Source organism: Lygodium microphyllum, chromosome 1, assembly GCF_053477565.2.
Source record: "Lygodium microphyllum isolate KBCC chromosome 1, Lygodium_microphyllum_v1.1.10, whole genome shotgun sequence".
In the NCBI taxonomy this organism is placed as follows: Eukaryota; Viridiplantae; Streptophyta; class Polypodiopsida; order Schizaeales; family Lygodiaceae; genus Lygodium; species Lygodium microphyllum.
Window position 1 is genome coordinate 23,753,831 of NC_141135.1, and position 24,371 is coordinate 23,778,201.

General features: G+C 44.1%; 1 pseudogene across 1 annotated transcript in view; it reads right to left on the reverse strand.

Annotated features, from left to right (window-relative positions):
• Positions 1 to 218: 218 nt before the first annotated feature.
• LOC148040920 (pyrroline-5-carboxylate reductase-like) overlaps positions 219 to 24,371 on the reverse strand; it is a 34,536-nt pseudogene continuing 10,383 nt past the window's right edge. Inside the window, exons 2-8 of the transcript XR_015690303.1 lie at positions 2,297 to 2,345; positions 2,088 to 2,179; positions 1,912 to 1,984; positions 1,713 to 1,833; positions 1,464 to 1,569; positions 794 to 872; positions 219 to 679 (exon numbers count right to left, since the gene is read on the reverse strand). The product of XR_015690303.1 is annotated as a pyrroline-5-carboxylate reductase-like (transcript). The remainder of the gene's footprint in view (positions 680 to 793; positions 873 to 1,463; positions 1,570 to 1,712; positions 1,834 to 1,911; positions 1,985 to 2,087; positions 2,180 to 2,296; positions 2,346 to 24,371) is intronic.

Sequence of the window (24,371 nt, forward strand, 5' to 3'; positions counted from 1 at the left end):
TCATCCTCATACATGATAAGTGCAGGCTCAACTTGCATTGCAGATCATAAACTCATCAAACCATGCAATGCTCATCGCAATATGCAATGGCATTTCATAAACAAAGATTATCAAGTAGTCCATTCACGGCAACAATGATTTTTCGAGTCATGAATATTTAGACATGCAATCTTGTAAGAACCCTCTATTGTTTTAACAAATCTTTGCATGAATCCTCCTTTAAAAGTAAAGCATTTCTTGTTGCAGCCTTTTCGTCTGCCTGCTAAATGAATATTTCCCTGCAGTGGACTTCAGGATTTAAGGGTGCCACACTGAATTGCATAAAGGCTGACATAACAGGGCCCATGCTCAGGCACATGTGCACACAAAATCTGAGGGAATTCTTTACTTCCTAGTGAAGTACAATTAGAAATATGCAAGATTCCCAGAAAGCAAAGCATCTTGTGAGAATGATGTCTGAATGATATATGAAGACTATAACTCAAAAGCTTGAGTTGGCAAGTCCCTCGTTGCCATACACATTAGAGCTCGAATCACAAGTCCCTGAAGATTATTAGTATGAGCCAACTCTACATCTTTGAAAGCTCATTGCTCCGTTTGGCAGCAGAAACCACAGCATCCATTAACGTTGCTCGAAACCCTGCCTTTTCAAGTGCCTGTATTCCAGCTATAGTGGTACCTGCAAAGAAAGCACCAGTTACTTTGACAGATCTATTCCAATCGAAAGCATATCTAAACCCAGTCATTCACACACCCCTGCCTCTTCATGATTAAAAAAACATGTTTCCATTACCTGCAGGTGATGCAACCTCATCTTTGAGCTGTCCAGGATGTTTCTTTGTTTCCAACACCATCTTTGCAGCCCCAAGAACCTATAGGCAACAGAACATGGTTATGACCTGCTATGAGAATGATTCACATACATAAACTTCGTATTCACATACAAAATCCTTCAAACATAGTGGAATTAGGCAACCATAAGCAGAAATGCTACTGACAAGCAAATTTTCTGGCATGTGCATAAAATTTGCCCACGGGTAGTAGTGTTAATTTATAAACAGTCGCTAATAAGGCTGTAACATAAATCTAGACACATAGTACAATCCCATTATTGAGAAATACTTCACCTATCAGGTGTATCATGCTGAACAGTAGCACTAATCACAAGCACCTGCCAATCAGCTTCAAAAATACACCTAGATCCACAGTACAATCCCATTGTTGAGAAACACGTTCCTATCAACTGAACCATGCTGACATGTGGCAGCTCTGGGCCATCTGTAATAAGCGTATTCCCTTTTTTACCAGCAGATAATGAGCATAAACACTCTTCAACATGCTTTGCACGCATTGAAAAGTAAGAATTAAGGTGTGCACACATAACACTACCATGCATGATTGCAGTGTAACAATGTCAATCAGATACTAGCACAAACAAAAAATAGCAGCTGAGACAACATTACCGTTTGAGAAGCAAGAGCAAGGGACAGATCTCGTGGCAGCCCAGCTGCTACACCACCATCTGCAAGAGCCTCAATTGCCATGTATATATAAGCTGGGCCACTTCCACTGTGCATATCATTCAACATCAGAACCAGTGCACTGATTACATTAATAATCCAAATCCACACCACATTAAACATCATCAAGACGTGTTAATGAAGGCCCAACTAGAAAAATGTAGGCATGGATCGCTTTCAACAAGCACATACCTCAAGCCTGTTACAGCATCAAGAAGTTTCTCATCTGCTGCATGAATCTTTCCGACAGCTTGAAAAAGAGTCTTAACTAATGCCGAATCTTGCAAAGTTGCTTGATCTCCTAAGCTCATAACTGCAATAACAGAGGTAAACTTAGTATTGAAATCAAACTAAATGTTTGCTCTCTTACTCAGTTATAAGCGCACTTTACCTGCTGCTGTTTCGCCTACAAGACAAGGGGTGTTGGGCATGACCCTCACCACCCTTGCATCACCTGCCCATTTCTGTAAATTTAAAAACACAATTGTGAAAGAAAGTCAAACTGAAAAGACTAGGAAACCAAACCACTTACATAAAGACCTTCATAGATAATGTTCATTTGATTACCTGTAGATTCTTAAGAGTGACTCCAGCTGCAATTGATATTAACAACTTCTCCTTTGTAAAATGAGGTTTGAGTTCCCCAAGAACCTTCTCTACTGCATAACATCATCCAAATCAAAGCTAAAGCATGAGATCATCCATTGTATGAAGAAGCTATAGGAAGTGCAATCTTCAAAATTAAGTGAAAATGCAAATTAGATCGGAAATCGCACCAACTTGTGGCTTGACAGCAAGTATGAGAACGTCACTTTTCTCAATGACCTGAAGAGAAAACAAACATAACACTTAGAACAAACGGAATTGACAAAGTTCAAATACACACACATAGCCCCAAACACCAATGAGAAAAGATCCTCCCCTTAACATAATGTCAAGACATCGGGCAAGAGACACACTTAAGAGATATTGAATTTCCCCTTGGAAATGACTATTGCTACCATGGAGGTTAGAGGTTAAATCAAATTGATGTCCTAGACTAAGGTTTATGGAAAGTTTCAACACATTCAGGTTCAAAGAGGTTAGGAATTTAATGTTGAGGTTGGGCACCATTTACAGTTAATTAATGAAGGCAAAGGCCAAGGACTGCTCAAATTTGCATGTGGAGGCCCCAATGAAAATGGAAATTTGCCAAATGTCAAGATTGGGATAGTTTTGGGCCACATGCAATTAAATCTTCCATATTGGGTTGTTTCTCTTCCATTCTGGTCTGTTTGGGGCAAGCATGAGGGTGGCGAATTGAGTGTGGGCTAAGAGAGAGCAGTTGAGCCATCAGGGACAACAAAGAGGCCTGATCTACAACACTTTCTAAGGCTGGAACAACGGGGAAACTGTTGTGCAAATATTTCTGTCTCAGGAAAGTCGGAGAATTTTTATAATTTGCATCTCTTCTCCCTTAAGAGAACTAAATTTTTCCAAACCTAATTTGCTGGTACAGCTCTGAATTTCTGCAAAAAGTAAGATTTCTCAGCATGCCATCAAATCACAACCATGCAACAAAAGGATTTGCTAGAAATATAAGAAATTACAGCAAATCTGAGAAAGATTGCTCATCTAAAGCCAAGGTGACTTGCGTGCAAATTCATGCCTGTATGTGCTTCAAATCAAGGAGCGAATCAGGATACAGCCAAGGTGACTCTCGCGCAAATTCGTATCTATATGTGCTTCAAATGAAGGGGTTGATTTTCTCTAATTTGCTGCTCATCTCTTTTCAACAGCAACACTGAATTTTCTCAGCCCTAATTTGCTGGTACAGCTTTGAATTTCTACAAAACTCAGGGTTCCTCAACTATCTTGAGAAGCAAACCATCAAATATCAACCATGCAATAGGGAGATTTGCTGGAAATCTAAGAAATTACAGCAAATCTGAGAAGGATTGCTCATCTACAACCAAGGTGACTCATGTGCAAATTTGTGCCAGTATATGTGCTTCAAATGAAGGAGCAAATTTGGGGATTTCGATATTGGTCACTACTTGACAACTAAAATTGCAAAATTCTCTCTCTTGCTTCTTCTTTCACATCTAGACTTAATGCATGTGCCACTTGGTCAAGGAAATTCGAGATTTAAGCCTACAATTTGGAATGTGTGCATACATGCCTATATGATTAAGGAAAGGTACTAATGCAATTCTAGTAAGTGGAAAACAAAATAGGAGATATTCTGGATTGAGAAGAGAGCTGATTTGCATGCAGCAACAGAGGGGCGCTTCATGTGGCCGGTCATTAGAGACCTATGTGCAAGTGTTCAAGACTCAATTTTTTCCCACATGCCCTTGTAATCCAAGGGCAATTTGGGACTTGATTCGGCTTGTCATTGGGACTTGCATGCAAGTGTTCAAGTCCCAAACGAGCATCATATCAAGGGGCAAATTGAACTTGGTGATTGCTGGCTACAAAGGACAGCTTATTATTCCAACTGTTGTTCAAGAACTGGCTTGGTCAATTCTTACTTGTGCAATTGGTGCTTAAAATTACTGTGAAAAGAAATACTAGGAGGGGCACCAATGTTTCAGGGCCAATCAAGTGTCAGCATCTCAATTTTCTAAGGGGAAGTAATAAAGTGTCAATTTTTCTATTCCTCATTTATTTTGTGAATTTAGTACTTGCTGTACATTGTCGTAAATCAATACATTTTAGGGTTCCACCACCCTTCTCTAGAAAGGAAGGTTGGTTTCAAGTAAAACAAAGACAAGGGCAAAGTAGGTTCTTACACATTTCTTCAACGCTAGCTTTAGAGCTAGCTTACCAAACAATACCACTTCAGCAACAATGCCGCATTATCCAAGAGTCGAAAGGGATCACAACAAACCAGGCGACCACATTCTACAAAGCACCGCACCTACCATCCCATTGCCGTGCCTGATCCTTACCTTTGGTGAATTCGAGCCATCATCACTCGCCATCATAGACAAGTACATCCTCTCGATAGACTTGTTATCTTGGACAACCCCATGACACATACTCTTGCCTTAAGGAGAGTTACGTATTTCTAGAGTCCTATTGATTAAGATGGGACTCTAGAAGTCAATTGAAGAATCATCGAGAAAACATTTTGTACATGATGGTAGCCTACGCATACAGTCCTTAGGATTATAAGCATCAACATAGTTACTTTCATTTTCGTTGTTATCCTCGAGTTGAGAGACATGGTTAGATGCACTCATTTCTTTAACTCATAGGCCATTCTACCTTTTCGGAGACATACCTACCTCTCTCTCTCTCTCTCTCTCTCTCTTTTTTTTTCGTAAAAGGTAATTGTATTAATTACGAAAAAAGTACAAGATTACATGATTACACGAGTACAAGAGGCACGAGGGCCATAGGCCAACGTGTGGGAAATCCCCGGACTAGGGTACTAAAAAGTTACACCAATCATGGCAAGGACCCAGAGGCAATTGCCAAATGCCAGGAATACAAATCCTCCCGAGGGAGCAAGTCAGAGTGCCTGATGAGATCTAGCTGCCAATGCAAGAGCCCTTTAAGCCTTGCAATATGTCACGGTACATTAGAAGCCGAATCAAAGAGAAAAGCATTTCGGGTGGTCCAAATGTGCCAGCATCCCCAGTATCTGAAAAAATGGAATAAGATCTTCATATGTAACGGTGGCAGTGTGGGATACTTCGGGCGCACAAAAACCCAATCGAAGGGAGTCAGTGAAGACCCCACCACCGCGTGCCAGATTCGTGACAAGAGTGACCAGATATTCTTGGCGAGCGGGCAAGAAAGAAAACGATGTCGGGCCGATTCCGCCGAAGTGGTGCAGAAGAAGCAAGTGCCATTCGAGATTCGACGCTTGGAAAGGGCCGAGGCAAGAGGAAGACCACCAATCATTACCCGCCACAGAAAGACCTTGCATTTGAAAGGTGTCTTGTTCTGCCATCCCTCCATCAACGTTGCCTGCCACCATGACAGTGATTTCCGCAGGCCCCAAACAGCATTAACTTTCACGCCCAACCATTGGTGATCTTTAATGAGAAGATGATACACCTGATTAGTAGAGGCCTTTTCCAGACTCAACCGGCCTGCAAGGTCCCAGTCCTGCCAAGGGCGATCCATAGCCAGGGCAGGAAAGGGTTGCCTACCCTAAAGTTCCGAGGAAAGCTTCCCCCATAAATCACGGTATCCGCGCGGGATCCTGAAAAGTCTCCTAGCAGTCCGAAATGATGCAAGGACATTGCGAGTGGCAAGGGTAGCATCCGCAATCAAAGTCACACCCAAACGGGCCATGCGGTTAAATCTGGGTCTGAGCTGATGTTTATCTTCCCATGAAAGTAATGTGGATACCGCCAACAATTCCAGCTGAAAAGAATTTGTCTGCACGCAGTCCCCTACAGGATGCCAACGGGCCTTTTGGAGCACCACTTTCCAAGAGCCGACCAAATGCACTAACAAAGCAGAAGAGGGACTGGAGAATCGAGCGTCAGCATTAAGGACATGCCACCATGAGGCTCGAAGCCGTGTGTTACCCTGGCGGAGGCCGTTGTCCTCAAGAAAATAACGGGCTATGACAGTCCACGGGTGATGATCCACACACATGGCACGAAACAGAGACCAACGAAGAGCCAGCATATGAGTTTCTGCATCCAAAATAGCTCCACCACCCATGCGCTTAGGGGTACATGCATGTGACCATGAAATCCAGGAAATGCCTGCCTGCAGTGAATCTTTCTTCCATAGCATGAAACGAATGGGATGAGTAAGAGCCTTCAAAGTACTGGGCGTCCATGGCAGTAATGGTAGGAAATACGTCAGCATTGGTAGCATAATTGTCTGAGCCACTTTGAGGCGGACATGGAACGGCCAGGCTTGCGACTTCCAATACATAAACTTCACGGCCAGTTTGTGTGAAATCCACTCCAGCAGGGCCTTTGGCCGTACATCCACCCCCAATGGGTATCCAAGATGCCTGACAATCGAGCCACGAGAAACCACCTGGCCCTGCCAGCCTGAAGAGGGACTGGAGAATCAAGCGTCAGCATTAAGGACATGCCACCATGAGGCTCGAAGCTGTGTGTTACCCTGGCGGAGGCCGTTGTCCTCAAGAAAATAACGGGCTATGACAGTCCACGGGTGATGATCCACACACATGGCACGAAACAGAGACCAACGAAGAGCCAGCATATGAGTTTCTGCATCCAAAATAGCTCCACCACCCATGCGCTTAGGGGTACATGCATGTGACCATGAAATCCAGGAAATGCCTGCCTGCAGTGAATCTTTCTTCCATAGCATGAAACGAATGGGATAAGTAAGAGCCTTCAAAGTACTGGGCGTCCATGGCAGTAATGGTAGAAAATACGTCAGCATTGGTAGCATAATTGTCTGAGCCACTTTGAGGCGGACATGGAACGGCCAGGCTTGCGACTTCCAATACATAAACTTCACGGCCAGTTTGTGTGAAATCCACTCCAGCAGGGCCTTTGGCCGTACATCCACCCCCAATGGGTATCCAAGATGCCTGACAATCGAGCCACGAGAAACCACCTGGCCCTGCCAGCCTAATGACTCTAAATCAGGCTCCGTGCAACTGAGAATGGCTGACTTGAAGGCATTGATGCGAAGACCAGAAGCTTGACCAAAGAGCGTCCAAACATCTAATGCCTTGCGAATGTTATCCCTGTCCGCCTGCAAAATCATAAAGGAGTCATCAGCCAAAGATTGGCTAATGAAGTGCTGCCCCAAAGGAAAAGATAACCCTGCCAGCTGGGCAGAAGCCGCCATGGAGGATAACATTGAAAGGACCGGGTGAGTCGCCAAGGCAAAGAAGAGAGGACTCAAAGGGCAGCCTTGTCTGAGCGAGCGTGCAAGGAGAAATGGCTCTGTGACCCCACCATTAAGCATAACTCTTGAAGAAGCCTCAGTACTAATGGTGTAGATCAATCGGGACATGCGGATCCCAAAGCCCATAGCAGACATAAGCTCTGCAAGGAAAGACCAGTCCACACAGTCAAACGCCTTTTCCAGGTCCAGTTGAATCAAGACCACTTGCTGATTGGAGTGCCTCGCATAATCAATAGCCATTTGCACATTCAAGATATTGTGCAAAATGTTGCGTCCCTTAATGAAACCATATTGGAGGGGGTGCACAAGAGCTGGAAGGTGCTTGTGAAGCCGATTTGCCAGCACTTTGGAAAAGATTTTATACATCACGCCCATCAACGAAATTGGCCTCCAGTGTTGCAGCTTTGACGGCGAAGGGACCTTGGGGATCAGTTTGATAAGGCCTTCTTTCCATGAAGAAGGCATGACCCCTGTTTCCCAAACCTGCTGGAACATGACCACTAAAGGCTTTACCAACTGTGTGGCTGAGTGCTCAAAAAATTCATTAGTGAGACCATCCCAACCAGGACTTTTATCCTTAGGCAGGTGCAACAACACATCCATAACCTCCTCTTCGCAAATATCCGCCTCCAAAGAGGCTTGCATATCAAACGGAACCTGCTGGTGGACCAACTGATAGAAGACCGAGCGGGCATGCGTAACCTGGCTAGACGGCAAGGAAGAAGAACCAAAAAGATCCATAAAATAATTTCTGCACATATTGATAATGGTCTGCGAATCAGTGACCATGCGACCTTCCGAGTCCTGAAGTCGAGTCATATTTTCGCGAGCCGGAGAAGCATGCAAGGCGCGAAAGAACTTATGAGACTGGCAGGCATTATCTTGCAATGTGTCAGTCAAGTTATGCAACTTAGCCTGCTGATAAGATTTCAAGCTAAAGACTTGAATAAGATGGGCCAAACGCCGCTCCAGTGACAGCAGAAAATCATCATCTGGGGAATCCAGGAGCAAGGAACGGACCAAGGCCAATAAGTCCTATGCTGCAAGTCGACGGCGGCGACAAAGAGAGGCAGTGTGAATCCCATACTGCCGAGCAACCCGCTGCACATTAGAGAGCAGGCGTGCAAACGAAGCCAAGCCCTCAGAGGCGAAGTCCAATAAGAACCTCTCAATCAGTTGCCGCATATAATCCTGAAAAATTGGATGCTTCAAATAAGAGAAGTTGAAGCGTAAAGGGAGCTTATCCAGTAACTGCATAAAAGGTGCAACAGATTGTGCCCGCATCTCAAGCTGGAGGGGAAAATGATCCGACAACGCATATTGCTGCAAGACCTTCATCTCCAGCATCTCGGAAAGAAAATCATCCCCCTGCATGATATACATTCTATCCAATCGCGACCAAGTGGTTGCATATTGCGCAGAATGAAAAGTAAAACCTGAAACAGAAGGGTGAAGCCATGACCAAAGATCTTGCTTAAGTATGTGCAAAGCAAAGGAGTTCCACATCCGGCTTTCTGGCGTCTCCATTACCGAATGCCCTGAGGTGGACTGAGAAGAGTCAACACACATATTGAAATCTCCCATCAAAAACCCTCTGCGGCCAAGTGCCATGGAGCCCTGCAAAGTCAACCATAGATCCCGTCGGGATGCGGGATCATTGGGAGCATAAAGTCCCAGCAGCCATAAAATCTCGCCTTCAAATAGGACTTCGATTACCAGAAAGCGGCCGTGCACATCATTTTTAACAAGAACAGGCTGGTATTTCTCATGAACAATCATCAGCACGCCCGAATAATGCTTAGCATGTGTCCCTGCATAAAACAGACGAAATCCAAGACAATCCACAACCTTTCCTGCCTCACCATGACTTTTGTGCTCCACTGCACATAATACATCCCACTGATTCTCATGCAAGACAGACCACATGGTATGCTGCTTATGGCGAGAGCAAATGCCTCGCACATTCCACGTGGCAATCTTCATATATTTTCAAAAAAAGGAAGTCAGGAACGAGGCGCCTGTTGCCTCGATTGCATCTTTTCCGCGAGGGCATCCAAGACACCCTCATCCAGAAAATCAGCCAATACTGCAAATGAATTCGGGCGACCTGCTTTAGAGGTAGAAGGGAAATCCACTACCTTGGGAGCAGGGCGGGGATAACGCCTATCCCAAGGAGTAATCACATTGCCTTTTGCATCAAACGCCAGCTTAGCAGGTGGGCCCTTGGGGCCCTCGGAATAGACTTTCCTTGAAGACGGATTGCGGGGGGCTGACGGGGCCATGGTACGCGCAACCTGCTGTGGGGTGACCATGTCTTTCCTGCGCGTGTACGTGCGCACGGAATCCGGGGAAACATGAGGCCCAGGATCTACCAAGCCTGCGTCCAACTTTTTACCTTTTTTTTGTCGTGCCTCAATCCAATCAGAGCTAGGAGAATCCAAAGCTCGGACCTGTTGTTTACCTTTATCCATGACAGTAGGGGGCTGAAGGGTCTCCTGTGTCTAGGCATCAAGCACCATGTCATCCTTGGGCTGCACAACCTGCGCCTCCTCAGAAGACAGTTGCCGTTCCGGGCATTCGGCTACAAAATGCCCTAATTTACCACATGAAAAGCAGTGTCCGGTAAAATTGCCCCATTTCAGGCGAAAATGCAAAGGATGCATGCCAGAGCAATTGAGGCGAAGCCACGCAGGCCTTTTCCTGGCCGTATCCCATAACATGCATAAACAGTTTCGGTTCATAGCCCTGAGGCTGGGGGGGACCAGCACTGTGCCCACAACCGCCATCGCGTCCTTCAACAATGGCCAATATACTGCTGGACAATTTTCCACTTCCACCCACACCGGGCATTCGCGTTGAAGCAGACGCTGGAAGTCAGCCATAGGGCGCCATGGTACCACATGGACCAAGCGGCGGTCAAAGAATAGTGGCAACTTGGACAGTAGCTCAGCTCGATGCGATTCCGATTTCAACAGCACCTCATAAAAGCCGTGAGGTCCAAGGAAGATCTCCTCAACATACTCCCCTTGCAATAAGTGGTGCATCCACTGGCGAATATGCGAGAGCACTGGGATCCTGCCGGTGAAAAAAAGTATAACTGCACGGTCATAGAACACTGAGAAGGACCGCAAGACTGATTTTGGGTCCACTGTCGCTTCCAGCACATCATCCGCAGCCGCAGCAGAGAAGGTTTCATTATTATGCTGGACATAATCGCCAAGCAGAGTATTGGCAAAGTCCAGCAAATGCTCCCAGTCTATTTCCTGCGAATCCACAGGTTCGGAGGCAACCTGCGCATGCCGACGGTCCTGAGGACCCATTGGCTCGTCTGAAGTGTGCTTAGAGCGTTTGCCTGCCGGCGGCAGTTCAGAACCCGGAGGCGGCTCCTCCGTACATGGCACCATATCCTCCGGCTCCTGTATCAAGGGCCAAGGGCTGCCACCGTCCGGTCGAGATGATTATCCAGGCCATGTCTATCTGCCTGTCCCTAAACTGTCGTGTCCCGGCCTGTGCAGGGACGTATTCTGCAAGCACACCCTTTGATCCTGGCGATTCTCTGGTCAGGGCTTCCACGATGCAGCGCAGCACGGTTACAGGTAGACAGTGTGCAGGTCACGTTGGCGCGCCAGGTAGGCAGTGTGCAGGTCACGTTGACGGGCGCCCAGGGCCAGCGCAGGTGACAGCATCCCCGATTCGCTTGCTCTCTCTCTCGCTTTCTCTGCCTGAGCCCTGCGCACAGGGGACCACGCAGAGTTGCACAGGCCTGTGCACGTGATGCTGGTTGCGCAAGCAGGCAGGGGCGCAAAGCTGAAGACGAGTCGCTGTAGCGAGCTAAGAGGCGGCGCGGCCGAGGACGATCTGTGGCGAGCAGACAGGCGACAGCGCCCAGGCCTGACAGCGACCACCGACCAGGACCCGCAGGTCAGCCAAGCGACGACTGCGACGAGGCCTGCAGGTCAGGCGGCCGGCAGCCGGGCGGGACGCTCGCGCGGCGACATCCTCTCTTGTGTTCTCTCTCTCTCTCTCTCTCTCTCTCTCTCTCTCTCTCTCTCTCTCTCTCTCTCTCTCTCTCTCTCTCTCTCTCTCTCTCTCTCTCTCTCTCTCTCTCTCTCTCTCTCTCTCTCTCTCTCTCTCTCTCTCTCTCTCTCTCTCTCTCTCTCTCTCTCATATCTTTTAATTTCATTGTGATAATTGATCGAGTGGTTTGCTCAAAATATCATTCTCACGTTCTTCCCAACGTTGGCATCCTCCAACATCAAAGCTTTAATGGTGTGCTACTCCAAGATCTTCTGAAGGCCATCCCTACTCCAAGATCTTTTGGAGGCCATCTCAATCGACTCCTGCTGCTCAACCAGCTCCTTGAGAGACAATGGTTTGAGTTTTTCTCCGCTCTTTGGTCACATTGTATCATTTACTTCATTCAATTATTCCTTTTGTGTTTTGTATTTTTTGAGTCTCTCTAAGTTGAATTGTTAGTCCTCTTCATACACGTTTTGTATTTTCTCAACAAACCCTAGAGTGTTCTCCTCAAACATGCAACCTAGGATTGAAGATTTTCCTCTCTTCTTCTGCTTATCTTTCCCCTCGCCCCCCAAGTCAATCGATACCTCTACTATGAATCTAAACCAATTCAACAATGAATTTGCCAATTCAGACCTGATTTCAGCAGATATTGGGGTTCGCATGGTTGTCTTGGAATGCATGCCAACAAATCTCAGCCATGCATGAAAGTTGTTGCCTTCAGCAGATATTGGGATTTGCATGGTTGTCTTGGAATGCATGCCAACAAATCTCAGCAATGCATGAAGGATGTTGCTGCAAATCTGAAGATTTGCAGCAGTTTTGAAGAGAATTGGTCATCTACACTAAAATGACTTGCATGCAATTGATGAGGACTCAATTTGGCTCCCTGCGCAATCAAAAACAAGGGGCAAATTGAGGATTAATATTGCTGCAGTTTTGAAGAGAATTGGTCATCTACAGTAAAGTGACTTGCATGCAATTGATGAGGACTCGATTTGGCTCCCTGAGCAATCAAAAACGAGGGCCAAACTGAGGATTAAAATTGCTGGCTGTACTAAACAGCAATTGGTTCCAAATTCGACAAAGATGATGCTCCATTTGGTAAGGAATTGGGGAAATTTATGTTTGAGAACTTAAACATATGATGAGATCTCGGCTGAAAGAAATCAACGTTTTCTAAGTTCATGGTTTGGCCCTCTAATCTCTCGGAGCTTCGGGGCACCGACTTTGGGGTCAATTGCCGTCAACTCTATCATTTAATTGGAAAGCCCTCAATTTGTTCATTCATAATTATTTGCTTGCTATTATTTACTTGTAAATCAAGGAATACACCATCCTTTCAGTCAAGGAAGGGTGAAGAGACAATCCAACACCAATTGGCCTGAAACCAATGTGGCAATTGGGGTATTTCTTTGTACTTTATTCCAGAAAACGAACGATTTACAATGGAGATAGGGCCGAAACTCTAAAAGTAGGAGATCAAGCTGAGATCTTGAAATCGCTCCAAAATCTATCAACTAAAATCTCCCTCGATTCTAGCAAATCAAGGCTCATTCCCTGTCAAAACTAGATATAACTTGCTATCTACAGCAACCAACAGCCCTAATCCTCAATTTGCCCCTTGATTTGAGAGCGTGAGGAGCCAAATTGGGTCTTGTCCAGTTGCATGCAACCCAATCTTGTTGTAAACTGTCTACTATTTTCCAATTGCTTTCAATTGACAGATTCCAATAGCAATCTTCACAAATAACTAAGGCATGCATGCACACATCCCACAGCAGCCATGCAAACTTTAATTATTGATGATTACAGCCCCAAAGAAAGAAAAATGTCAACAATAACACTTCAAGTCCACGAATAATGCAGTTTATGCTAGTAGAGTACATCTCCTAGGCATTTGAGTCTATACTTGTGTGCATTTCACTGTTTATACTAAAGATTTTGTGACTGGACGACCTTTATTTTGGGCACCAAATTTGGCTAGCCAACTCATATTTTCTTAGGACATTATTTCAACCTATGTCTAGGCTGCCCCTCACCCATTATCATTCACCTATCAAATACACATCCTACAACATGATTGCTTCTAGGTGGAAAGAGGGACACTACTACACACTACCAGTGACTCATTGCCCGTGCCATTGTACTATTCTTGAGGCTTGGTATATGGATTCCATTTCCTGAGTCTTTTCTCTTTGAGATCTTGTGTTCTTCTTGTTCTCTTTTATGTTCTTTGTGTTCATTGCAATCTATATTCATAGTGTCTCTTTACTTCTGTTGCTCCACACTTTTTGACATGGTATTAGAGCCAATGCTTCTTGAACTTGATGCTTTCTATTGCTTTTGACAATTGTTTTCAAGCCGGATCTATTAGCAGAGTATGTCAACTCATGTGTGAGTTTGAGCATGTATTATGACTGGGCACATTATGTAGATATTTTAGGCATTTTAATTGTGTAGCATTTTATGCTTTGGGGCATTTATTACTACCAGTCGGCCAACATTAAATGCCGGTCGACCTGACATATTTTATGGCATTATTCATGCCTATATATATTTTGGGCTCCTCCTCCTCAATTAGTTCAGTGCACCACCTGAAGGTCCCGTGGAGAGAAAAGCCGGTGCTAGTGCCCACGCCTAGTGACTCACTGTTGTATGCGACAGTCTCGTGTCTGATATATGGACTTCGTTTCTCGAGCATGCATCTGAGTTCTCTTCTATATTGTGTTCTCAATGTTTTTTCTTTTCTTTTCTCCTTCGTCTTGTGTTTCAGCAATTTATTACATCATATGTTTACGCTTCCATTGCTACTCCACTTCTGACATGGTATTAGATTTCAGGATTTGTGCTCCTACTGTGTTTTCTTGTTGATTTCAAGACTGTTTTCACCCTTGCTAATCAACTGCTGTTGCTCCATACAGACAACCTGTTTTACTTGCATGTAAACTCTTGCTTCTTGTTTCTTATATTGGTCAAAATTTGGGTTATACTATATGTAAACTCTTGCTTCTTACAATCTATGCTCGTGTTTTGGCTGTGTTCCCTCTCCAAATACCTTATTTTCTCTACTTCTCTTCTAAATCCTCTCCATATGGCTCCTCCATGCACATCCACTGATGACCAGCTCCATGGACCTGATTATCTTACATGGAGTGTTGTTATAAAGGCTTGGTTTATACAGAAGCAGTTGCAAGGGAGGCTTTCATTAGGTTCTAGTGCAGCTCTTATAGCTTCACAGAGGGGTTCAAAGAAGAAGAAATCGAAGACCCAGTGTTACCACTGTGGGAAGAAATGCCATTTACGGAAGGACTGCAAAGAGTTAGCGACTTCTAAGAAGAAAAAGGAGCAAAAGACGAAGCGGGATGCGGACTCCTCCAACGAGTCATCATCTGCCTCAGATTCCAACTCAAATCCTCTGGCCGGCCAAGGCAAACTCCAAGGTACGGAAGGGATCCTCTTCTTCGGATCATGGGAAGGGCTTGCTGACCCCTTCCTCAACTGCTTTCTAGTGGTGGTGATGAGGTCATCCCTCACGACTCTCTAGTGCTAGAGAGGGAGTGTGAGAGGGTGGTGAGATGGGGCAATAGTGCCTCATCTATATTTCTATACAGATGCACAGGATCCAAAGAGGGACACACCTAACACATCAACCGAAGTCTAGCAAGTACAAATCCTGGAGCTAGGATTGACATCTAGGTTCATGATGGGCTGGTTACTTGACAAAGAACGGGTGGCTTTCATCTAGAGCTCACATGAGGAGACACTTTGGCGGTCTCGCCAAAGGAGGGGAATTCGTGGTCATTTATGCGTTGCGGCATTGGTGACAAGATGGTCACGTGTGCTACATCAGAGGCATCGTTAACAGACATTGAGAGCTGCTATGATCTTCTCTATTTTCAGGAGCTAGTACAATCAACATCGACCTCAGGTTCTCTCCGAGGTGGTGGCTTGATCACCCATTGCCTGGGTATCCATGGTTCTACTTGGTGGTTCTCTATTGTACGGACTATGATGAGTCATTTATCATTGTCTCATTGTATTGTATCAAATCATCCATGATCTGAGAGAGGGTATTAGCAAAGTATGTCAGCTCATGTGTGAGTCTGAGTATGTATTATGGCTGGGCACATTAGGTAGATATTTTAGGCATTTTTATTGTGTAGCATTTTGTGCTTTGGGGCATTTATTGCTGCCATTCGACCAGCAACCTGACATATTTTATGGCATTATTCGTTCCTATATATATATTATGGACTCCTCCTCAGTTAGTTCAGTTCACCACTTGGAGGTCCCACGGAGAGGGAAGCCAGTGCCAATGCCCACACAGCCAGTGACTCACTGTTATATGCGACAATCTCGTGTCTAATATATGGATTTCGTTTCCCGAGCATACATCTGAGTTCTCATCTGTATTATGTTATTCAGTGTTCTTTCTTTTCTTTTCTCTTTTTCTTGTGTTTCAGCAGTTTATTACAGCATATGTTTACGCTTCCATTGCCGCTCCACTTCTAACAGGATCGCACTCTAGCTGCTGCAACAGCTTGTGTTTGCTGCTGTCTATATCTGGATGTTAGAGATGGGAATTCCCTGGACAAGCAGGAGCAGCAGGTACAGCAGGCGACACGTGCAGCAGGAGTGCCGCGTGGCAGTTGACGTGTCAGGCAGATAGCCAACTGATAGCTGGTTGGACAGATTTGCTGTCCAGTCGGCTGCATTTAATGCAGCCGACCTGGTATTTTTGGCATCTTCTTGCTGGCCTATTTATTGGCCTCGATTTTTGCAGTCTTCACTAATTGTGCTCCCAGTTTTCAGGCTGCAGACCATGGAGACTGCCCAAGGGGGTGCTTTTTGTATTTTGTGCAAGCATTGTAGGTGAAGATGTCTTTTGAGGCCGAGACAAAGTTTCAGGCGATCATGGACTAGAAGGTGCCCGTCTTACCAGCTCTTCCATCAAATTAAAAGCTCAATGGCAAGAATCACCGCATTTGGCAGGTAATGATACTTGCCATTTTGGAGTCCTATGATTTGGTGGAGCTTGTTATGGAGGCTATTCGTTGTCCTTCGCAAGACGAGTCCAAACTCTCTTCCAGTGATAAGGTAGAGTCAGCAAAGGCTCAGGCACATTGGGACAGAGACTCAATGCTCACATCCACTCATTTTTATTTCTTTCATGTACTACAATTGTTCTCTCTCATATTGAGCACTTGACAATGGCCCGGGAGATATGGTTGGAGCTTGATTAGATGTACAATCGTATGACCGTCATGAAGCGAGTTTCTTTGAAAGTACAAATGCGGACCATGAGTGTCAGCAAGTTGTCTTCCATGCAATAACACATTAACAAGCTGAGGCAACTTCAAATGCAAGTACAAAACACAAGGCAAGTGATCGCTTCCAAAGACATGGCGAAAACTCTTCTTTCACAGTTACCGCCCTGTTTCAGTGGTTTTTCTTCTGCCTTCCCTGCTTCAAGGCGGTCTGAGACTCTTCGGTGGAAAGAGTTGGTTCCTATGGTCTCAAACCAAGAGGAGCAGTTGAAAGGTACCAATGCTTCTAAATCTAAGGCTTTGGTCAGTCAATCCTCTCAGAAGAAGGGGAAAGACCAAAAGAACAAGGACAAATCCAAGAAGGACAAAGAAAAGGAGTCAACTTGTCACATCTATGGCAAGACAGGTCACTGGAAGAAGGATTGCCCCGACAAGGAGAAGAAGGACAAGGAGAAGAAAGAGAAATCTTCAAATGATTCCGGAGCAGTGGCTGCTCCTTCATCAGCTACTTTCCTCCACTTGGAGGTGGCTGAGGATTCGACCCTGAAAACTTCTAATGCTGCATAGACGGCCCCTACGCTCAAGAGTGGATTGTTGACAGTAGTGCCTCGTGGCACATAACTCCTTCAACTGTTGTAGTTGCTCGCTCATTTGCGGCCACCTTCACATGGCCAAATTCTCATCAGTGATAGTTCGTGTATTCCTATACAAAGACAGGGAGACATGCATCTTATTCTAGATGGACGAGGTGGTGTGAAACCAGTCTTCCTTCTTGGAATGGGTGGTAATAACCCGATTTAAGAGTTAATTACAGCAATAAATAAATGCACATAAAATGAAATACACACTTTACCATAACATTCTTGGACAATAGACACCCTATTGGCCCCAAATTGACGCCCCTTGCGGTATTTCTTTAGATTTCATTCAATTGGAAGGAGTACAACTTGAGATTCTTTAATCTCCTCCTGCTAACCAATTGCTCTTGCTGTCATAAATGACCAGCAAGCCTTTTGGGTCATTTGCCCCTTGATTCACCCAAGACTTCTTCTCCAATTTGGCCCTTGGCTGGCCAAATACTGCCCCAAATCAATTTGGGATGGGCTGGCTCCTGAAATCCCTTGATAATCCTCAATTATCAGCTGCTGATTTCAGTCCCTTGAGCCTTCAATCTCTAGCACGGATCTCAAGGTGGCTGCTAAACCCTAATTTTTGCTGTAAATTAGGGTTTACTGCAAAAATTACAGATCAGCCCACCAAAAATGGCTGAGAATTGCTGAGAATGGCTGAGCATAGGCTGAAGGAGATGAGAGAATGCTGTAAAGAGAGAAAATTTTGAGATTTGTCGCAAAGAACTGATCAAAATCAATTGCCGCCTTGCTGTACCAGCCCCAAACGGATACAGCACCAACAATAGGAGCATCAAAGACTGTGATCTTCAAGAGAAAGTGCAATTGCCAGCTTCCCAAGATCAAGAATATGCAATCTCCATCACCAAAATGGTCTCCAATGGCTGGGAAATGGCCCCAAAAGCTGGCAGCAACGGTCCAACACCTCTTTCCAAAAGCTCCAAAATGAAAAAACGAGATTTTCCTCTCCCTTCAGCCCTATTTAGCCTTTCCCCCACTTGCATGGGAAAGTTTTGCCAAGTGGCAGCTTTCTTAATCCATTTTCAGCAATTTTCAGCCATTTAAATAATTTTCAAAATTAATTAATTCTGAAAATTAATTCACCCCTTAATCCATGCCCAAAAAATTGACCTTGCCCATCCAAAAATTAATTAGCTAAGCCATTTGCAACCCAAAGTGGTCCCATGCATTAATTGATCCTTGGACAAGCATTAATCCATTAATTAATGTCTAGTCCCTCTCTCTCTCTCTCTCTCTCTCTCTCTCTCTCTCTCTCTCTCTCTCTCTCCACGTTAAACGCACAAGCATTAATCCCACAAGCATTAATCCATTAATTAATGCTTGTGTGTTTAACATGACGGGCGGCAATGTGTTTAACGTGACGGGGCTGGCCGGCAGTGACGGGGGTTGATGGTCAATAGTGACGGGGGAGAGAGAGAGAGAGAGAGAGAGAGAGAGAGAGAGAGAGAGAGATTGATTGCTCGGGCTAGAGCTAGGCCCTTCATACCCACATGAGATTGTACCATTTGAAGCTCTATGTTTTACACATAGCCATAGTTAGTTTCCTTTCTTAATTTGCTTTGTGCTACATATTTTGCCCAGACAGTTGTACCATCATACACATGATTGTAACTCATGGTCTCATAGGTCATTTTGGCCTTTTGTAGATATTAATATATCATTTCATTTCATTTGTTTGTTTGTGTGTGTGTGTGTGTGTGTGTGTGTGTGTGTGTGTGTGGAAAACTTCCCAAACATTTTGTATGTAGCCTTTTGGTCTCATAGGCCAACTTGGCCTTTTGTAGACGTTAATATAACTTTCTTTCTTTCTTTCTTTCTCTCTGTGACTTGTGAGTGACTAGTCATGACTCATGGCTAGTCAATTTTGATTCTCTACCCAAATCCAAATAAATTTGTGTGTCCCAAATGTCAAAATTTTGCCCCAAAGCTAAACCAAATTTTTCCCAAATCTTGAAAATTTACCCCAAATCTGAATAATTGTTCCCAACTCCCAAGTCTTAAAACTTCTAAATAATTTTACAACCAAAGATTTTGGGCAAGATTGAACCCCAAATCTGAAAATTTTGGTTGTTTCATAGATTTAGCCCCAAATTTGAAAAATTTTATCCCAAATCCTGAAATTTTATTCCAAACAATATCCTAGATGTGAAGAATTTTATTCCTGATCTGAAAATTCAGTTTGGGGATTATCCACAGCTTTTCCATATCTTAAATTTTGTATATTCTAGCGTGCTTTCTAAATTCTCATAAACTATTTGTTTATTTCTTCTTTCTTTTGCAAGTTCAAGATGGTTAGGGGAAGTGCTTGCGGAAACCAAGCACCTGGTATTCAAGCCCCTAATGTTTGGCAAGAAGTAATCATCATCAAACAGTATCCCAGATCCAGCTCAAGAAAGTGGGTATGCAAGCATTGTAGAGAGGTGCTTGCAAGTGGTGTCACTCGAACAAAGGCCCATTTTACATGGGTAAGTGGTGAGGGAATAGGTGGATGCACTAGAGTCTCTGAGGCTATATTTTTGGCCTATGGTGGGGACCAATAACGATGGTTGAGTATCATGAGAGAGCTAAAAGGTCCTATCAAACAGGATAGGCTCAACATGATTGTAGAGAGAGAGAGAGAAGGCGATTGTTAGATGCCAAGTTTCTAAGACTCAAACACAAGCAAGTGGTGGGATTGAGACTGTAGCTACATCTAGTCATGAGCTTGGCTCTCCTAGCACCATGGATGTGTCGTCAGTTAGGGCCGATACTCCATGTGCTAGTGCTAGGGTACCATCGGTTACTAACACCCCGAGTGCTAGTATTGTCCCTAGAGCACCTCCAATGCCTACAGGGCAAGGCCCTTCTAGAAAGCGGGCACGTGTATCATCATGCCCAAACACATTGCAACAAAGTTGGGCACCTAGCTTGAAGAAGAAAGCTGAAATTGCAAAAGAAAGATTTTTTTATCAGTGTAACATTGCCTTTCATGTTGCTCGCACAGGTGCCTATAAGAGATTAATCAATGTTGTTTCAACTACAACTGCTGCAGGAGCCCCCATCACTCCTATTGGTTCAAAGGCTCTAAGGGACACCAAACTCAACCACGAGGTTGATTTGATTCACACGAGCCTTGAGGGCCATTAAGCATCATGGGAGAAATATGGATGCACAATCATTTCATATGGTTGGAAAGACACCCACAAGCAACACTTAATGAATATCTTGGTATCTTCTTGCATTGGAACGATGTTTCTTAGATCTATAGATCTATCTGGTCGTGGTGTATGGATCATAGGTATCTTCTTGTTTCAACTTGTAATTACACTTAGTTTTTTGTAAATTTTATATTTATCCAACCATCCATAGTCCATAACTTATCTAACTACTATAACATACCAGGAGAGGTTATATTTCAGCATATCAATGAAGCAATTCAAGAGTGGCCCCAACCATGTTGTACAAGTTGTAACAAATAACTCAAGCAATTGTAAGAGCATGGGAGACCAACTAGAGACCCGATATCCGCACATTGTATGGACACCATGCGCAGCCCACTCCATTGACTTAATGATGGGAATGATCTCCTAGCCTATAGGGGAAACGGAAATGCACAATTTGCAAGACAAATAGCAAAAGATGAGGAGAATCTAGCTCTTCCAATATCTTGATGGGAGAGGTTTGAGTGATTAACTCCGACTCTTCAAATGGTAGCTTTGCGAGTATTATCACAACCTGTCAATTCTTCGGCAACCAAGCATCTTTGGAGCATTATGGGCAATATCCACACCAAAGATCACAATTGATAATGATAAATATAAACCTTTGAAATAAGCCAGTGACTTAAGAAGTAATCTAAATATTATAACTTATATGTATGCCCTTTGATTTTGCAAGCTTAGCACTAGCCAATTGAATAAGTTGGCATACACAAATACCAACCTTCGAGTTCTTGAGAAAATAGGAGCTTTGGATCGTAAGGGGTCAAAAAGTTGGACACCAAATCACCTTGACCCTAGGAAGATTGTTGTGATGGCAACTAATATGACTATGTTGCAGCCCCAAACCCCTGAGGATGATGTGTATGACTTTATCTGTGAGGACATTGAGAGGATGAGGTGCCAGACCCGATCCTCTACACATCAACATCGCAAAGTTGTAGAGTCATCTCTTGTAGCTGTTGCTCGTGTTCCTCATTGCCGTGCACGAAGAGGCCCTGAGCCTTCTAGATTGACACCAAGTTTATCTAAGGGTGACAGTGAGAGTAATGATAGTTCTAGTGAGAGTGCTAAAGTCTAGACAGTAGTGCTTTTGGGATTTGAGAATTAGAAATTAAGGATTCTAAACTATTCACTTTTTAAGAAATGTGTGCATCACTGCATTGTAATTTGTATTCGATGATTGATCATGATTCATTGATTTCTCATTGTCAAGACTTGTATTCCTCATTGCCGTGCACGAGGAGGCCCTGAGCCTTCTAGATTGACACCAAATTTATCGAAGGGTGACAGTGAGAGTAATGATAGTTCTAGTGAGAGTGCTAGAGTCTAGACAATAGTGCTTTTGGGATTTGAGAATTAGAAATTAAGGATTCTGAACTATTCACTTTTTAAGAAATGTGCGCATCACTACATTGTAATTTGTATTCGACGATTGATCATGATTCATTGATTTCTCATTGTCAAGACTCTGGAGTCTTAACTTGGAACTTTTATCCTAAGTTGTAATTTGATGTTGATGGCTATTATTCATGAATCATGATTTGTATTCTTTGGGCCTTCAAGGGATTTGTGAATCAAATTCACGATGCATGTAAACTAGTTAATTGCCTGCAGCCTAATTCTTGAACTTGTAACTGGTTTGATGTCTGGGTTCTCGAGTCTCAACTCTTTAGCTTATGATTCTTATAGATTGTTTATTAGTGAAATTGGATACTTGTACATACAATATGATGCTTCTCAAGTCTTAACACTTGTATAAAACCAATATTGATACTCGTAAAAAAAATATATCTTATATGTATTATTCAATCATTTCAATTGGCATTTCACTTGGGACCTTCTCAAAGGTGAAATATTTCGAGGTGAAACACAACATTTCAGTGGTGAAACGTTTCGCTATTACCATGGAATGGAGTCTATAAGTTGCGGTCTTCTTTTGCCTTGACTTCTCTTCTTCTTACCTCCCAAACCCAGTCCGAGGTTCGACATGCTCAGTTTGGCCACCTCAACTATGATTATCTTCGGAAGGCATCCAAGGGACAACTTGTTCGAGGTTTTCCAGATATCATGGTGAGCCATTAGTCTTGTGTATCCTGCATCCGTGGGAAGCAGACTCGTGATGTTGTTCCTAGCAAGCCTTCAAGGCAATCTTCATCGCCCTTTGAACTTACTTCTGTCTATCTTTATGGACCGATGAGGACGGAGTCCCTTAGAGGGAGCTTAATTTCATGCTAATTGTGGATGATTACAACAAGATAACATGGACTTATTTCTTGAAGCTGAAGTTGAAGGCTTTCTCCAACTTTAAGGATTGGTTGCTCTTTGAGGAGAACTGACCGGGCCAGAAGTTGAAGACCTTGCGATTAGATAAGGGTGGAGAATTTGTTACTAATGAGCTTGCTCGTTTTTGTGCAAATTGTAGTATTCACCAAGAGTTTGCCAATACAAACACCCCTCAGGAGAATGGCATCTTGGAGCGGAAGAATCGCATTGTGATCGAGATGGCCCATAACATGATGTCAGATGGAGCATCGTCAAACACCTCAATGTCTATGGGCTGAGGTTGTGGCTACTGCACTTCCCAATCTTAATCGTTCCCCTACTTCTGTTGTTGGCAATATGTCCCCGTATGAGGCATACTTTGGGCCTAAGCTAGATGTTTCTTATTTCAAGGTTTTTAGGTGTGATGCCTATGTTCACATCTCGAAGACATAGCATAACAAATTTGAAGCGGCTTCCAAAAGACGTGTTTGTAGGCTATAGCTCGCAGTCTCAAGGCTACTAATTGTATGATCCCATTAAGCAAGATGTCTACACGAGCTGTGATATTAGATTCGTGGAAGTTCCAACCTTAGAGGGGGGTGAGGAACACCCTGTTCTTGGAGATTCCGATGATAGCTAGGTGCCAGCGATTGTTTCTCTAGAGCCTGTGCCTCTTGAGGACTCTTCTTCGGAAGCTTAGTTCTTAACCATCAGAATCATCAATTACTCCCCCGCCGTCGAGGAACCTTCTAGAAACTTCAACAGAAGGAGAGCGGCGAGGTGACATTCGGCCTCCTTGTTGGGCTCGTGACACTCTTCGTGATGCAGGGATTGAGGTCTCTGAGGAGTGGCGGCCGTAGGATGGGCCGTGGCATTCTCAAAGAAACCAAGTACACCACATTGAGCTTGTTTACAATAATTATTGTTTGATGACTCGTGTCATGCAAGATCGTGAACCCACCTCCGTAAAGGAGGCTTTACAGCTTGATCATTGGCGGAAAGCGATGGAGTAGAAGCCGGAGTCAATTGAGAGGAATGGCACTTGGTATCTTATGCCAAAGCCTCCTCATAAGAGGATCATTGGAGTCAAATGGGTCTTCAAGTCCAAGTACCGTAAATTTGGCACGTTGAACAAGCACAAGGCCCACCTTGTTACTCGCCTTTCGGCTTGATCTTAGGGCTTGACTAACCCTCCGTGGACAAACCTTGCAGAGAAACCCTTAAGATTTCGAGTTTTGCACAATGCCCAAGCATTGATTTCCATGATACCTTTGCCCCAATAGCTCGGGTAGCTACTATTTGTATAGTCCTTGCCTTGGCTAGCCATATGAGATGGCTGGTCTATCAACTAGATGTGAAATCTGCCTTCTTGAATGAGGAATTGGAGGAGGAGATCTATGTTGAACAGTTTCCAAGCTTCGGTTCTTCTAATGGTAAGGTGTACAAGTTGAGGAAGGCTCTCTATGACCTAAAGCAGGCTCCCCGTGCTTGAAATGAGAAGATTGACTTGTTTCTCTAGGCGAAATTGGAATATTAGCATTCCAAAGCCAACCCCTAGCTTTATATATACACCTCAGGTGGAGGTCGTGTGTTGTTTGTCCTTTA